This window comes from Camelus ferus, chromosome 2, assembly GCF_009834535.1.
Source record: "Camelus ferus isolate YT-003-E chromosome 2, BCGSAC_Cfer_1.0, whole genome shotgun sequence".
In the NCBI taxonomy this organism is placed as follows: domain Eukaryota; kingdom Metazoa; phylum Chordata; class Mammalia; order Artiodactyla; family Camelidae; genus Camelus; species Camelus ferus.
In genome coordinates, this window is record NC_045697.1 from 69,908,050 (window position 1) to 69,920,516 (window position 12,467).

General features: G+C 38.6%; 1 protein-coding gene across 2 annotated transcripts in view; it reads left to right on the forward strand.

Moving 5' to 3' along the window:
• Window positions 1-12,467, forward strand: part of C2H4orf17 (chromosome 2 C4orf17 homolog) — an 86,875-nt gene that overhangs the window by 23,764 nt on the left and 50,644 nt on the right. The window contains exon 3 of one of the 2 annotated variants that reach the window (XM_032460392.1): window positions 847-990. The exons of the other annotated variant lie outside the window; for it this stretch is intronic. The gene's annotated coding sequence lies outside the window, so the exon portion shown is untranslated. The remainder of the gene's footprint in view (window positions 1-846; window positions 991-12,467) is intronic. 2 annotated transcript variants of the gene reach the window in all.

Below are 12,467 nucleotides of genomic sequence, written 5' to 3' on the forward strand. Positions count from 1 at the left end.
ATTATATTAGTTTCAGTACAGCATAGTGATTCAGGATTTTTACAGATTATACTCCATTAAAAGTTATTACAGGATAATGCTGTAATTTCCTATGCTGTACAATATATCCCTGTTGCCTATCTACTGGTACATCTATTCTAGTTAGCCTTTCTGATGGCAGCAGGAGACAGATGAAGAGATTTGTGAAGGAACAAACACATAAACAGAATACTACACTATAACATGGCCCACACAATGACAGAATGCCAGCAAGGTTATGGAGAGAGCAGAGAGTCACTGAGATCAGAGGAGATGTTCTTGAGTGAAGACTAAGCTGAATTCTAAAGGATAAACCGGAATTTGCTAAGACAAGGGGGCAGAATGCGAGAATATTCTAGGAAGAAGAATAGCAAAAGAGAAAGCAAGGAAAAGACAGCCAAGCATGGTGGGTGCAGGAGAAATTCAAGCACTCAGGGGTCAGGGGATGGGTGGCAGGGCCAGCACCGAGGGCCTCTGATTGATATTTGTATCCGGAGGCAAAGTGGAGCCTCTGAACAATTTTTAGACCAAGAAGTGGCATGGTCAGATTGCCTTTTGTTTGTGTCTCTCTCTGGAGACTGTGGGGAAGATGATTCTGAGGGGAATAAGGCCAGAGGCAGGGTGGATGGGATTTCCCAAAGCTGTCTTTGTAATTACCTTAGTGGAAGATAATAGGGGAAATAAACCAGTGAAAGATAAATCCCCTTCTTAAAGGAAAGGGAGCAGTAAGAAAGAGTTCTTGCTCCGATGGAAAGATCTCGCATCAGCAAGATCTGAGCCCCGGTCGCGGAGTACACCTGTGCTTGACATTCTCTCCACCCTTTTCAGGTGATGGCCTGCTCCTCTCACTCTCACCTGAACAGGTACCAGCCAGGGCCCAAGCAGAGCTGGGTCACGGTGGGCAGGCCTTCGCTCTCCTCCCCACACCTCCTGTCCTCGTGGGACCGTGATTATTCTGCTCTGAGGCTTGAGGTGAGAGAATGTGGCACCACTGCCTTCTTTGGTGCCACTACTTTCTTTGCTCTCAAAAAGCTTTTGGGTATTTTAAAGAACAGAAAAAGGGTTCAATTTGGGCATTCCTGTGGATGGGTTTGGAGGATTTGGAAGAACGAGGCCAAAACCATCCTGCAATTGGCAGGGGCATGTGTTGGATAGTTATTGCAGGAATTTAGGCAAGAGATGGGGGAAAAAAAAAAACGAAAAAAACAGGGAAACTTGCTAGCAGGGACGAGGGTGAGGGAATTGACTGATATATATTTAGGAGGTAAAATCTAGACGTCTTGATGATTCATGAGATGTGGGGACTGGTGCAGAGGGAGGAATCCAGCAAGATGCCCAGCTTTCCAGCTCGAGTGGATGTAGGGCCACAAACTAGGTGAGAAACTAGGAGGTAGAACCCCTTTGGAGGAAATAAAGGGTTTAGTTGTGGTCACGTTGGTTTGTTACCCGTGAAGCATCCAGGTGTTATTCCTATAGTTGGAGAGAGATTCTACATGGGTAAGGTCAAAACGCCAAGCTATTCTTAAGGTAAAGTAGTGGGGCATGAACTCTCAGGGGTATTTCTATTGTGAAAATTTTGAAAAGGAGAAAAATATTCTTGGTTAAAGGGAGAGAGACCTTCTATTAGAGGTCTCGTAAGTGAAGTGGGCTGACTTCAGGGGATGAGTAGGCGTTTCCCCATTTAGGGCCCCTTGCTATTTTGACAAACATTGCCTAGTGCACCGACCCCTAAGGAACATGATGATCTCCTCTGTGAACGTCCTTAGTCTGGCGGCCAGGGGCTGATGGAGCCTCTGAAATATACATCCATGTGGGGAAGTAGCCCCGTTTCTTCATTTTACCCCAAATTAGCAGGAATAATTTGGATACCATGTGATATTTAAAGTAACCAGGGGGAAAAGATGGGACTTAATATTCTTCATACAAGACAAACCTCAGAATATGGAGAAATGGACTTTAAAAACAATGACATATTATAATAATTTTTTTTTAATTTGCAAAGGGACCACAGCCCAGATTAGTTTAGAATTCTGCAATATCAAGCATCTTAGAAGCAAGTGGAGATGAAACAGGGCCCCCTGATAGTGCCAGGGCTGAAGTCCTGATGAAAGAACCCAGTCATTTTTCTCTGAGTCATTTGGTCCTTGATCAGCTTGAGAGTTTCTTTCAAATTCAGCCAAGTGCTTCCCAGAACCTCTGGTGGCTTCCTGGGGAAAGCTTATTTCTCTGATTCTCCTTCACCACAACTAACTCATTACCATGGGTCCCCTATTTTGCAAAAATAAATTGAAAGTGTTTTAGGACCTTTTATTCCTAGGGAGACCTTCCTCAATTTTCTTTTCCAAAGTGAAGAGAAATCAAGAGCCCTCATTCTAATTAGAGCTTTTGAAAGAGCTAGGGGAGAACTTAGGAAACAGGTGCTGAGAATTTTAAACCCGCACCTTTTGAGTCAGGCAACCACATCATGCTTTTGACTAAGCTTGTAATCCACAATCAGAGTACAGCACTTCTACTGCATGGGTTTTTTGTAGGAAAGTTTGTTTTACCCAAGGCTACGCTGAATAAATAGTACCACATTTGAGGCAGGCCAGATCGTTATGTAAGTATTTGGTTCTTTGCCAGAACTGGCATTGAAATTTATAAAATGCTGACAAAGTTGAAATATTGTTTTTTCCCAAATCTGCAATTGCAAATTCAAATAAACATTTCTAATTAAGATATTGACATGAATTTTAAGTGGGAGTCGTATTTATTTATGGTACAGAAAAATAAATCCAGATTTGAAATTAAATATTTGATTACTTGAAAAAGCAGTTGCCAAGAGCACATCTTGCTATTATAATAAAAAAAATTATTATAATATGTCGTTTATTTTAAAGTCAATTTTTTGGCTATTATGATAATATATTTAGTAAGTTAGACACTTGACACAGCCGGAAATGTATCACCCTCTCAATTCAATTATTGAATCAGTCAAGAATATTTGCGTAGTTTCCACTGGGCACAGAATGTTCTACTAGGTACTGTTTGAAGAAAGAACTTGAAGCATAGTCCCTATCTTTCAACACTTCACGTATACTATGGGTTGAACTCAAACGGAAGGCGTAAGTCACATCTCTTTAGCTTGTGGGGTGACCGGCAATGTCATAAGAGTGGTGGAAAGATAGGAACCTGAGGCTGAATGCGTGGGGTAACAGGGATTTTCACTTTCCTTGGTGAAGAGAATCCCACTCTATGAAGGAATGAGAAACAAAAAGATGGACAAATAGATATGCATGAGGAAGGTAAACACTACAAACCAGTTTAAGAGGATTCAATTAGCTAATTATCACAGAGGAATAGGGAAAAAAAGTTAGATATAAAGAGGGGTGAGAAACAAGGAAGAAAATGCTGATGGAAGGAACTTTTGCAGGTGGGAGTTGGGGTCATGGGGGAGAGTATTCCTGGGAAAGCTGCCGTGTATTGTCTTCCTCTTCCTTTAAATACAAATCATTTCATATCAATTTGGTAATAACTAAAGCATGTTCTTTTCTGGACAAGTGCATATAGGAAGCTGACTATTGAGATAAATAAACATATAAAAATGTCCATAAGGAATTAGCATTTTCCACCTTCATGAACCTGGACAATATTGTTAATGTTTTGAGGCAGATACCAGCCATTCTGGCCAGCTCTTTGTGCCTGGTAGGAGACGGTCAACTTTTCCAAATTACTGGCCTTCAGGCATGTGGTTCCTTAAACTGGGAATTTTGCCCCTCTCTTCATGGGGCCTGTTCCAGCTCATTCTTCAGACGTGAGCTTAAATCAAATTTCCAAGACACCTTATAGAAAGTTGAAAAATTCCTTCCTTTTTTTTTTCCTCTAACGCAGTACTTTGGTTGTTGCCCTATTTAACACATCCCAAATTTAAGTGATACATTTGTATGTTTATTTACTTTCTTATTCATTGAGTCTCTTGCTACACCATATGCTATAGGAGGGCAGAGGCCATGTCTGTTTTACTCACCACTGTGAGTGAGGTGTTTACCTAACTCAGTGCTTCATATGTGGTTGAAGTGAAAAAAATTGCCCAACAAATTAATACCTTTCACACATGATTTAACTGACTAAAATTTAGGTCATTCTTCAAACAGGAAACTGGATATTTCGTTTAACATTCTTCTAGCTATTTCTTGCTCATTTATCCTCTGATTTAATGTACAAGAACTCAGTTTGACATTGTTTCATGGCTTCATTGACTAGAAATGAAAGATACACAAGAACTATCAATTTCCTGATCTCTCCTGAGGACCAGCATTTTCTGATGATATGAAGAACTGTTCATAGGCAGATTTCCCTGGAAAGATAGCAGAAAGTCTTTCTATTCACTATTTGGCTGTGACAAGCTCAGGAGTGAGAAATGATTCCATGGAGGTTCATAATAAATATAAAAATATAAAATTGTGACATACATATGTAACATTTCATAAAATATAACTTATAAGAAGTTCTAGGCACAAAGTGTAGTTCATTTCAAAAACTGATCTGAGAATATAAATGTTTATTCCTTTTTCGATTTATTTCTTTTGATGTAACTATATTTGTATATAACTTTAGATATCCTTATGTAATAAGTTGTTCAAATTTTGAGATGACACATAAACATTAATCCATTTTACATATGTTTCTGGTTACAAATGCTTTTGGGGGATCAGTTTTTCCTTCATTAATTAGGTCCTAGGGTCCTCACCTGCTAATGGGTGAGGGAAATGTCTCCGAATGATTTTTAGGTGGAGACTGTGTGTGTGTGTGTGTGTATACATATAGATACTAATAAACTATGACTGTTTATAAGTGCTTATGAGAATTGTCATTGCTAAATAGCTAATGAAGCTACTTCATATACTTTTTAGGTATTTCAGCAGTTTTTTGGTTTTATTTTGTTGTTTTTTAATGGTAGATTAAGTCTAGATCCACAAACTGGTAAAGGAAAGAGAACTTTTACTCCTTGAATTCAAGCTACTATATTGGGAAATATTCATTGTGTGAAAATGGCTCATAATTACCTGGATCTTTTGCAATTCTACCCAGGCAATACTGTCTAAGCTATATTATGACCTTATATTGAAACCTTCAATTTCTGCTATGCCCACCTTACTTATTTTTCTTATAAAGTATTTCCCATATTTTTTCAGGTGCTTTAATACTTTACCCATAGTCAATAAAAGCTTAATAACAAATAAAATTGCCCTCTTCAAACAAAACATATCACCATAAAACATTTTAGAAAATAATTAAATTTTATTTATTAAGAATTTTAAGTATATTATATATGGACATACAGATAGAGATGCCAGTGCAGTTGTATCAAACTGAAAACCTATTTTGTTGTTGTTGTTGTTAAATGGAGTCATTGCTAAGTAAACAGGGACTTAGGGACTTACAATTCTACTTTATTGAACTGAATGTTAGGATACATTTTACAGTGTGATTCTAGCTGTACTTATATTTATTTTTATTATTTTATTTAGTAGTACTGTAAAGAGACATATTTCTGAAATATTAATGCATGCTGGCAAGTAGCCTCATGTCCCATTATAATGTGTTTTCCAGTTTCATCTAGTTATATAATGATGATTCTTAAAGTTAATCATTTAAAAATGGGCTCTTCCCTTACATTTCACTAGTTCTTTTCTAAACTAATTAACTTGTACCATGCAATAGACTGATTTCAAAATCTTAAACTGATTTTATAACAAGTGCTTTAAAAAAATTTACATTTGAATCCAAAAAAGAATGGTTACAGGGGGAGCACATGCCTAGCATGCAGGAGGCCCTGGGTTCAACCCCCAGGACCTCCATCAAAATCAAATAAATAAATAAACCTAATTACCTCCCCTAAAAAAGTAAAAAAAAAAAAAAAAAAAGGTTACAATGTGTTAAAGACCATCTATAAAATTAATATTACTGTAGGAAATACATATCCCATGTCTTTATATGCTAAATCTGCTCTAAGTGGTGGCAGCTGAGTAAACCTTTTTTAAAAAAATCTCTATTTCAACATAAAAATCCAAGTGTGTGTGTATGTGTGTGTGTGTGTGTGTGTATAGCTTTAGAACTAATGTATAATTATAGCTTTAGAACTTTAAAATGAAAAATTTTAATGTTGTTTACCGAAGTCCCCTGCTAATTCCCAGGTACTCATAAGCCTCTAAATATTTCTTTCATAAGGATTAGGTATCTTCATCAGATCTTGTATTTATGAAACAGATCCACGGTCACAGCAGAGGAAGCTCTAGGTCCCCACCGTCACACAACATAGATCTTCTGTCACTTAGAGTCTGTCCATTAGAACTGTCCAGTTTGAATGCTGAAATGTAAAATGATAGTTTTGAGTGATTTGTTTCCTTACTTTCCAAACAGGAACATTTTATGTAATTGTCCTTCCTGCCTGTTTTAGGCAACTTCAGGTAAATTCTGTTGTTGGAAATCTTTCTGGGCCTGAGGTCCCCACCAATTCATTTTGTTTCTGGTGGGTCTCTGGTATGGGTATCCGAACTGATTCTTGAAGCATCAGTATGATTGCAACAGGCTGACGAGAGGAAAGAGGTTTCTTGGCTGAAGGGAGAGCATGAATAAGGCTATGAAGGTGAGAACAGGAAGGGCAGTCCAGTGCGCTTAGACTTCTGGGTGCCCAGGAGAAAAGTGGAGGAGACCTACTCCCGCATTTTATTCCCAGAGCCCAGCACAGAGGCTGTGCTAGAGTGTGTGCCAAATTCTTAGTTGTTGAATGACTGGGTATATTATATTAATAAATGAAAGTAGGTTTTGTTCCTAAAGTAAAGGCTTTCAAAACCATGCTAAGGTGTTGATATTTGGAGGCAACTTGAGGTTTAGCAGCTTAGTGAAGGTCTGGCTACTACGGTGAAATACAGAAGACAGGACACCTGTTATCACGCTACTGTGTTAACATGTCCAGGTGAGAGATGACTGGGCCACACTAAGGTGACAATCACAGGCAATGAGAGGGAGGATGGTGGAGGAGAAACTGGACCTCGCTTGTCTGGCTTCGCATCAGTTTGCATGCGGTAGGCAAGAGTGAAGAAAAAGTCAAATGTGATGCTATGGCTTCTGACCTGTAAAAGCAGAAAAAGCGGCATCATTCGCTGAGGTGAGATGTACTGGGGGAAGAGTTAGTTTGGGTGAAGTTGACGCAAGCGGGACGCTCAAGTGGAGCTGTGTGGAAGCTGATGGAGATTGAAGAGCTTAGGCTTATAGATGTCAATTTAGAAGTCACTGCATTAAGGTGATATTTGAAGCAAAATTCCTGAGAGTGGAATTTATGTTTCTTTGGACAACAGCTATAACTATTTTTCAAACTGACCATATTAAGCTATTGGTTTTGCTTAATTGAGTAAAGGTGTATGGGTAGTTCAGACAGTTAAACCCATTGTCTTCAAATTAAAAAGAGTTTGAATGTATGTTCACAATGCAGTGATCACTTAGTTAGACCAGTTGGAGAAACCAGACACAACATTGAAAAAGTGCTTAAGGGGAAATGACTGAGAATGTGGATCTCAGATTAATGTCCAGTTCCTTTTGCAAATGAAACCTAAATCCTTGCACTATAGTGGATACCCAATAAGTTTTTATAGACTCAATGAGTGAAATTCCATTTTATCTTATAGACAAACTCTCTGGATTGCTGTTCCAGGCATCCATGAGGGAGACACCATTGCTGAAATTTGTGCAAATTCTTTGTTCTCCACCTCTGCACTTGCCCAACACTCAGAAGCAACAAGAGTAGTGACAAAAATGCCCATGTTACTGGGAGCTTCCAGCTCTGTCAGAAGAGTTTGGGGAGCACAAGCTTTGCATTGAGTTTGCATCCTGGTGCTGACCCTACAAGGGCTGGCAAGTTATTTATTTGCCTCTCACAACCTTAGGTTCTTCAATTGAAAATGGTAATAATAACAGTAGTAATTGTTCTATTGGCATAAAAACAGATTCACAGTTCAATGGGACAGAACAGAGAGCCCAGGAGTAGACTGATACATATATGGTCAATTAATTTATGATGAAGAAGCCAAGAACATACAATGGGGAAAGGACAGTCTCTTCAATAAATTGTGTTGGGAAAACTCGCCCCACTATCTTATACCATACACAAAAATTAACTCAAAATGGATTAAAGGTTTATACCTAAGATCTGAAACAATGAAACTTCTAGAAGAATATATAGGTGGTAAGCTTCTTGAAATAAGTGTTGGAGATGTTTTTAAAAATCTGACACCAAAGGTAAAAGCATTAAAAGAAGAAATAAACAGAGACTACATCCAAATAAAAAGCTTCTACACCCCAAAGGAAGTAATCAACAAAATAAAAAGGCAACCTACTAAATGGGAGAAAATATTTGCAAATCATAATCAATCCAGTAAGGGGTTAATACCCAAAATATATAAAGAACATAAAACTCAATAGCAAACAAAACAAAACAAAACAAAAAAACAACCCCCAAACCAGCCTGACTGAAAAAATGGTCAGAGGATCTGAACAGATATTTTTCCAAAGAAAATATTCAAATGGCCAGAGACACATGAAAAGGTACTCAACATCATTAATCATCAGGGAAATGCAAATCAAAACCTTACACATGCTAGATTGGCTATCATCAAAAAGATAAGAAATAACAAGTGTTGGCAAAGATGTGGGGAAAAGGGAACCCCCAAGCAGGTGGGAACAGGTTGGAATGTAAATTGGTACAGTCACTATGGAAAACAGTATGGAGGCTTCTCAAAAAACTAAAAATAGAACTACCATAGGACCCAGCAATTCCATTTCTGAGTATTTATTTGAACAAAACAAAAATGCTAACTTGAAAAGATACAGGCACATCTATGTTCATTACAGCACTATTTACAATAGCCAAGAAATGGAAATAACCTCAGTGTTCGTGGAAGGATGGATGGATAACTCAGTCATAAAATATTATTCAGCCATAAAGAAGAATGCAGTCTTGCCATTTGCAACAACATGAATGGACCTCAAGGGCATTATGCTAAGTGAAATAAGTCAGACAGAGAAAGACAGATACTCTATGATCTCACTTTTACGTGGAATCTGAAGCAACAACAAAAACCTCATAGATACAGAGAATAGACTGGTGGTTGCTAGAAGCAAGGCTACAGGGTGGGAGAAACTAGTAAAGGGGGTGAAAAAGTAAAAACAAGCAAACAAAGTCTGACCTTCAGCTATCAGAAGAAAACATTTAAAAAAGCACTTTGTAAACTGTAAAGTAAGGAAATACTGTGGCATTACTTGAAGTGAGCAGCTTTGCGATAAAATAAAAATAGCCTGCGATGAAATCCATCTTGTATTAAAAGAAATTTCAGAGTTTTTAAAAATATAGGACAATGACATAAGAAGTCCATGGAAAAGAAGTAGCCCGCTACATCAATCTTGCTACGTTAAATAGTCAGAAAAATATATAAAGGAAACATGCACTTATAAATATTACATTTTAAAAGTAGCTTATGGGGAGGAGACAGGGTCACCATAAAAAAGATAACTTTGCCCTGAATACAACAGTTCAAATCCTTCATTGATTTTTTTCAATAGATAAAACATGGGTTATCATTGGTCCAGGTCAAATTTCTTTGCCAGGAAATCAGTCACTAGTTTGGAACATCATCTCTGCTTTTCCAACCTGTAAACAAGTACACATGTTCTCTTTAGACTTTACTAAGTGTTCTTTATATTGTATAAAAATATACAGTTTTCTCTCCTGCATTATTACCTTTTCCCCATGAGACTATTGTCAACAACACATTAAATGACTGTATTTCTCTCATTGTAAGAAATGAAGGCAAAAACCTGCTCTTGCCTCCACATCTTCTAGCTGTCCCATTTCTGCTCTTTTTATAGAAAAACTTCTTTACAGAAGGATCATCTCCAGTTCACTGTTTCCAGTTCACTGTTTCCAGTTCTACTGTCTTTTCTCCCATTATCTCTTGAGCCCTCTCAGCATTTGGCTGTTACAGCTTTTGTCAAGGTCCCCAGTGACACAGACAATGGTCAATGTGAGGCCAAAGCTTTGTACCTGGGACACAAAAATGAGAGGCTGGTTGGTACAGATGAAATTCTTTACAGAGAGGTCCTTCAAGGAAATAAGATTTGACTTGAGAAATAAACACTAAGAGATTTAAGTTGAGCTCTCACTTTGACTATTTGTGTGATGTGAGGAGATTATAGATTATTCAGGAGTTAGAAGTAAATTCAGTTATTCACTAACCATCCTTTGCGTATATGCTAAGTATCAGGCACCATTTCAGGGGCTGGGAATATGGCAGAGAAAAACATGCCAAGTCCCTGCTCTCAGGAAGCATGAGAATCCTCTCATTTTAGTGTAGAGAGACTGACAATAAACAAACAATGCAGAGCACATCATCCAATGACAAGGACAGAGGGAAAAATAGAGTAGGGGCAATAGGTTGTGCCAGAGGACAGGCTGGGTTGGGGGGATGCTATTTTATAAAGCTTAGGGAAGGCCAGTCTGATAAAGTGACATCAGAGCCAAAACAAAGGAAATGAACTGTCCAGGAATCTTGGGAAAGAGCACTTCAGGGAGAGGGCAGAGTAATTATAAAGGTGTTGAAGTTGAGTGTTGACCAGCGAGAGCAGTGAGGAGGCCAGTGTGGCGGAGCAGAGTGAGAACGGAGTAGGAGCAGCTGGGGTCAGAGGGCCAGGTCATGTGGGGCCTTTTGGTGGTTGCAAGTTTTGAGATTTTATTCTGAGTGAGAAAGGAAGACAGAGGGATTTAAGAGAAGTGTGACCTGATCTGACTTCCATTTAACAGTCTCACTCTGGCTGCTCTGTGGGGAATATTCCATATGGGGGCAAAGTGGAAAAGCAGGGAGACCATTTAAGACATCACTGTAAGACAGGAAGGAGAGGATGGTGGCTTGGACAAGTGATGGTGCTGGTGAGAAATTGTCAGATCTTGGGTATATTTTGAAAAGTTGCTTTAACAGGACCTTAACAGGATTTGCTGAAATACTCATTGCCTGACAGAAAGAATGTAACCCGAGGTCTGGAGCCTGATCAACAGGAATGATGGAGTGATGGGGGGACTGTGGGAGGAGCAGGTTGGGGGCCGGGTGGGAGATGGTGGGGTCAAGAGTGGTTTAGGCAGGCTTAGTTTACATGTCTATCAAAAATCCAAGAGGAGAAGTCAGGCAATTGGATATATGAGTCTGTAGCTCAGGTGTAAGTCTAGGCTGGAGATATAAACTCAAATGTTGTAAGTAGAATGTATTAAAAGCCTCGAGGCCAGGGGAGATCACCTTGGAAGTAAATGTAAATAAAGAGAAGAGATCTGAGCCTAAAAATGTTTGGAGGGGCAGGGAGGAGAAAAATTAAGGATTCAGTTTTATACCTATTCAGTTTGAGATACCTTTGAGACCTTCAAATGGAGATGTCAGGTAAGGAGTTGGATAAAAGAATTTGGAGTCCAGAGAGAGACTGAGATACAAATTTGGAATCAACTAACATGTAGATTATTTTCAAGACTTTGGAATTGGATGGGACCACCACAGTGTGGGGATTGCCTGGATTGCTTGTGGGAATAATTTTACTGTGTATGAATTGCGTGCTACTCTGCTTACTTCTTCAACTCATTAGGAGTAACATAAACTGAGTCCAAATAATCGCCCTTCAAAATGCATTCATGTTTTCATACTCTTCATGCTGTTTCATACTATAGTTTTCATACTATTTCATACCAGCTATTAGAGGCTGATTTGTGTCCCCACCCCACCCCCTCCAGATTCATATGTTGAAGTCTTAGCCCCCAGTACGTCACAGTGTGATCTTATTTGGAGATAGGGTCTTTGCAGAGGTAATAAGTTAAAATAAGGCCATTAGGTGGACCCTAATCCAATATAATTAGTGTCCTTATAGAAAGGGGAAATTTGGACAAAAAGACTGACACAGAGGGAGGGTGATATGAAGAAACAGAGGGAGAAGACAGCCAAAGAGAGAGGCCTAGAAGAGATCCTTTACTCCCCACCCTCAGAAGGAACGAACCCTGCCGACACCTTGATTCGGGGCTTCTAGTTTCCAGAGTGTGAGAAATAAATTCCTGTGGTTTAAACCACAAGATCTGTGGTATGCTGCTACAACAGCTGCAGCAAACTAACACACCAGCAGGGATATTTATTTTGTGAAAGAAAAAAATATTAATTTTAGATATGAATCCCAGTTTTAGAAACTGAACCTGAGGGAAATACGGAGGAAAGCAAAATTAAACCTAGACATTTCACTTCTAGTTATTTAGAAATAAAATTTCTAATCTGAAGTTTTCATTTTTCTTCCAGTTGACTTGTCATTGTATAGAAACAGCCTGCATATGAGATATGTTTTAAGAGTTTTTTCCCCCCAAATCTTCAGTTTTCAAAAAAAAAAAGCATTTA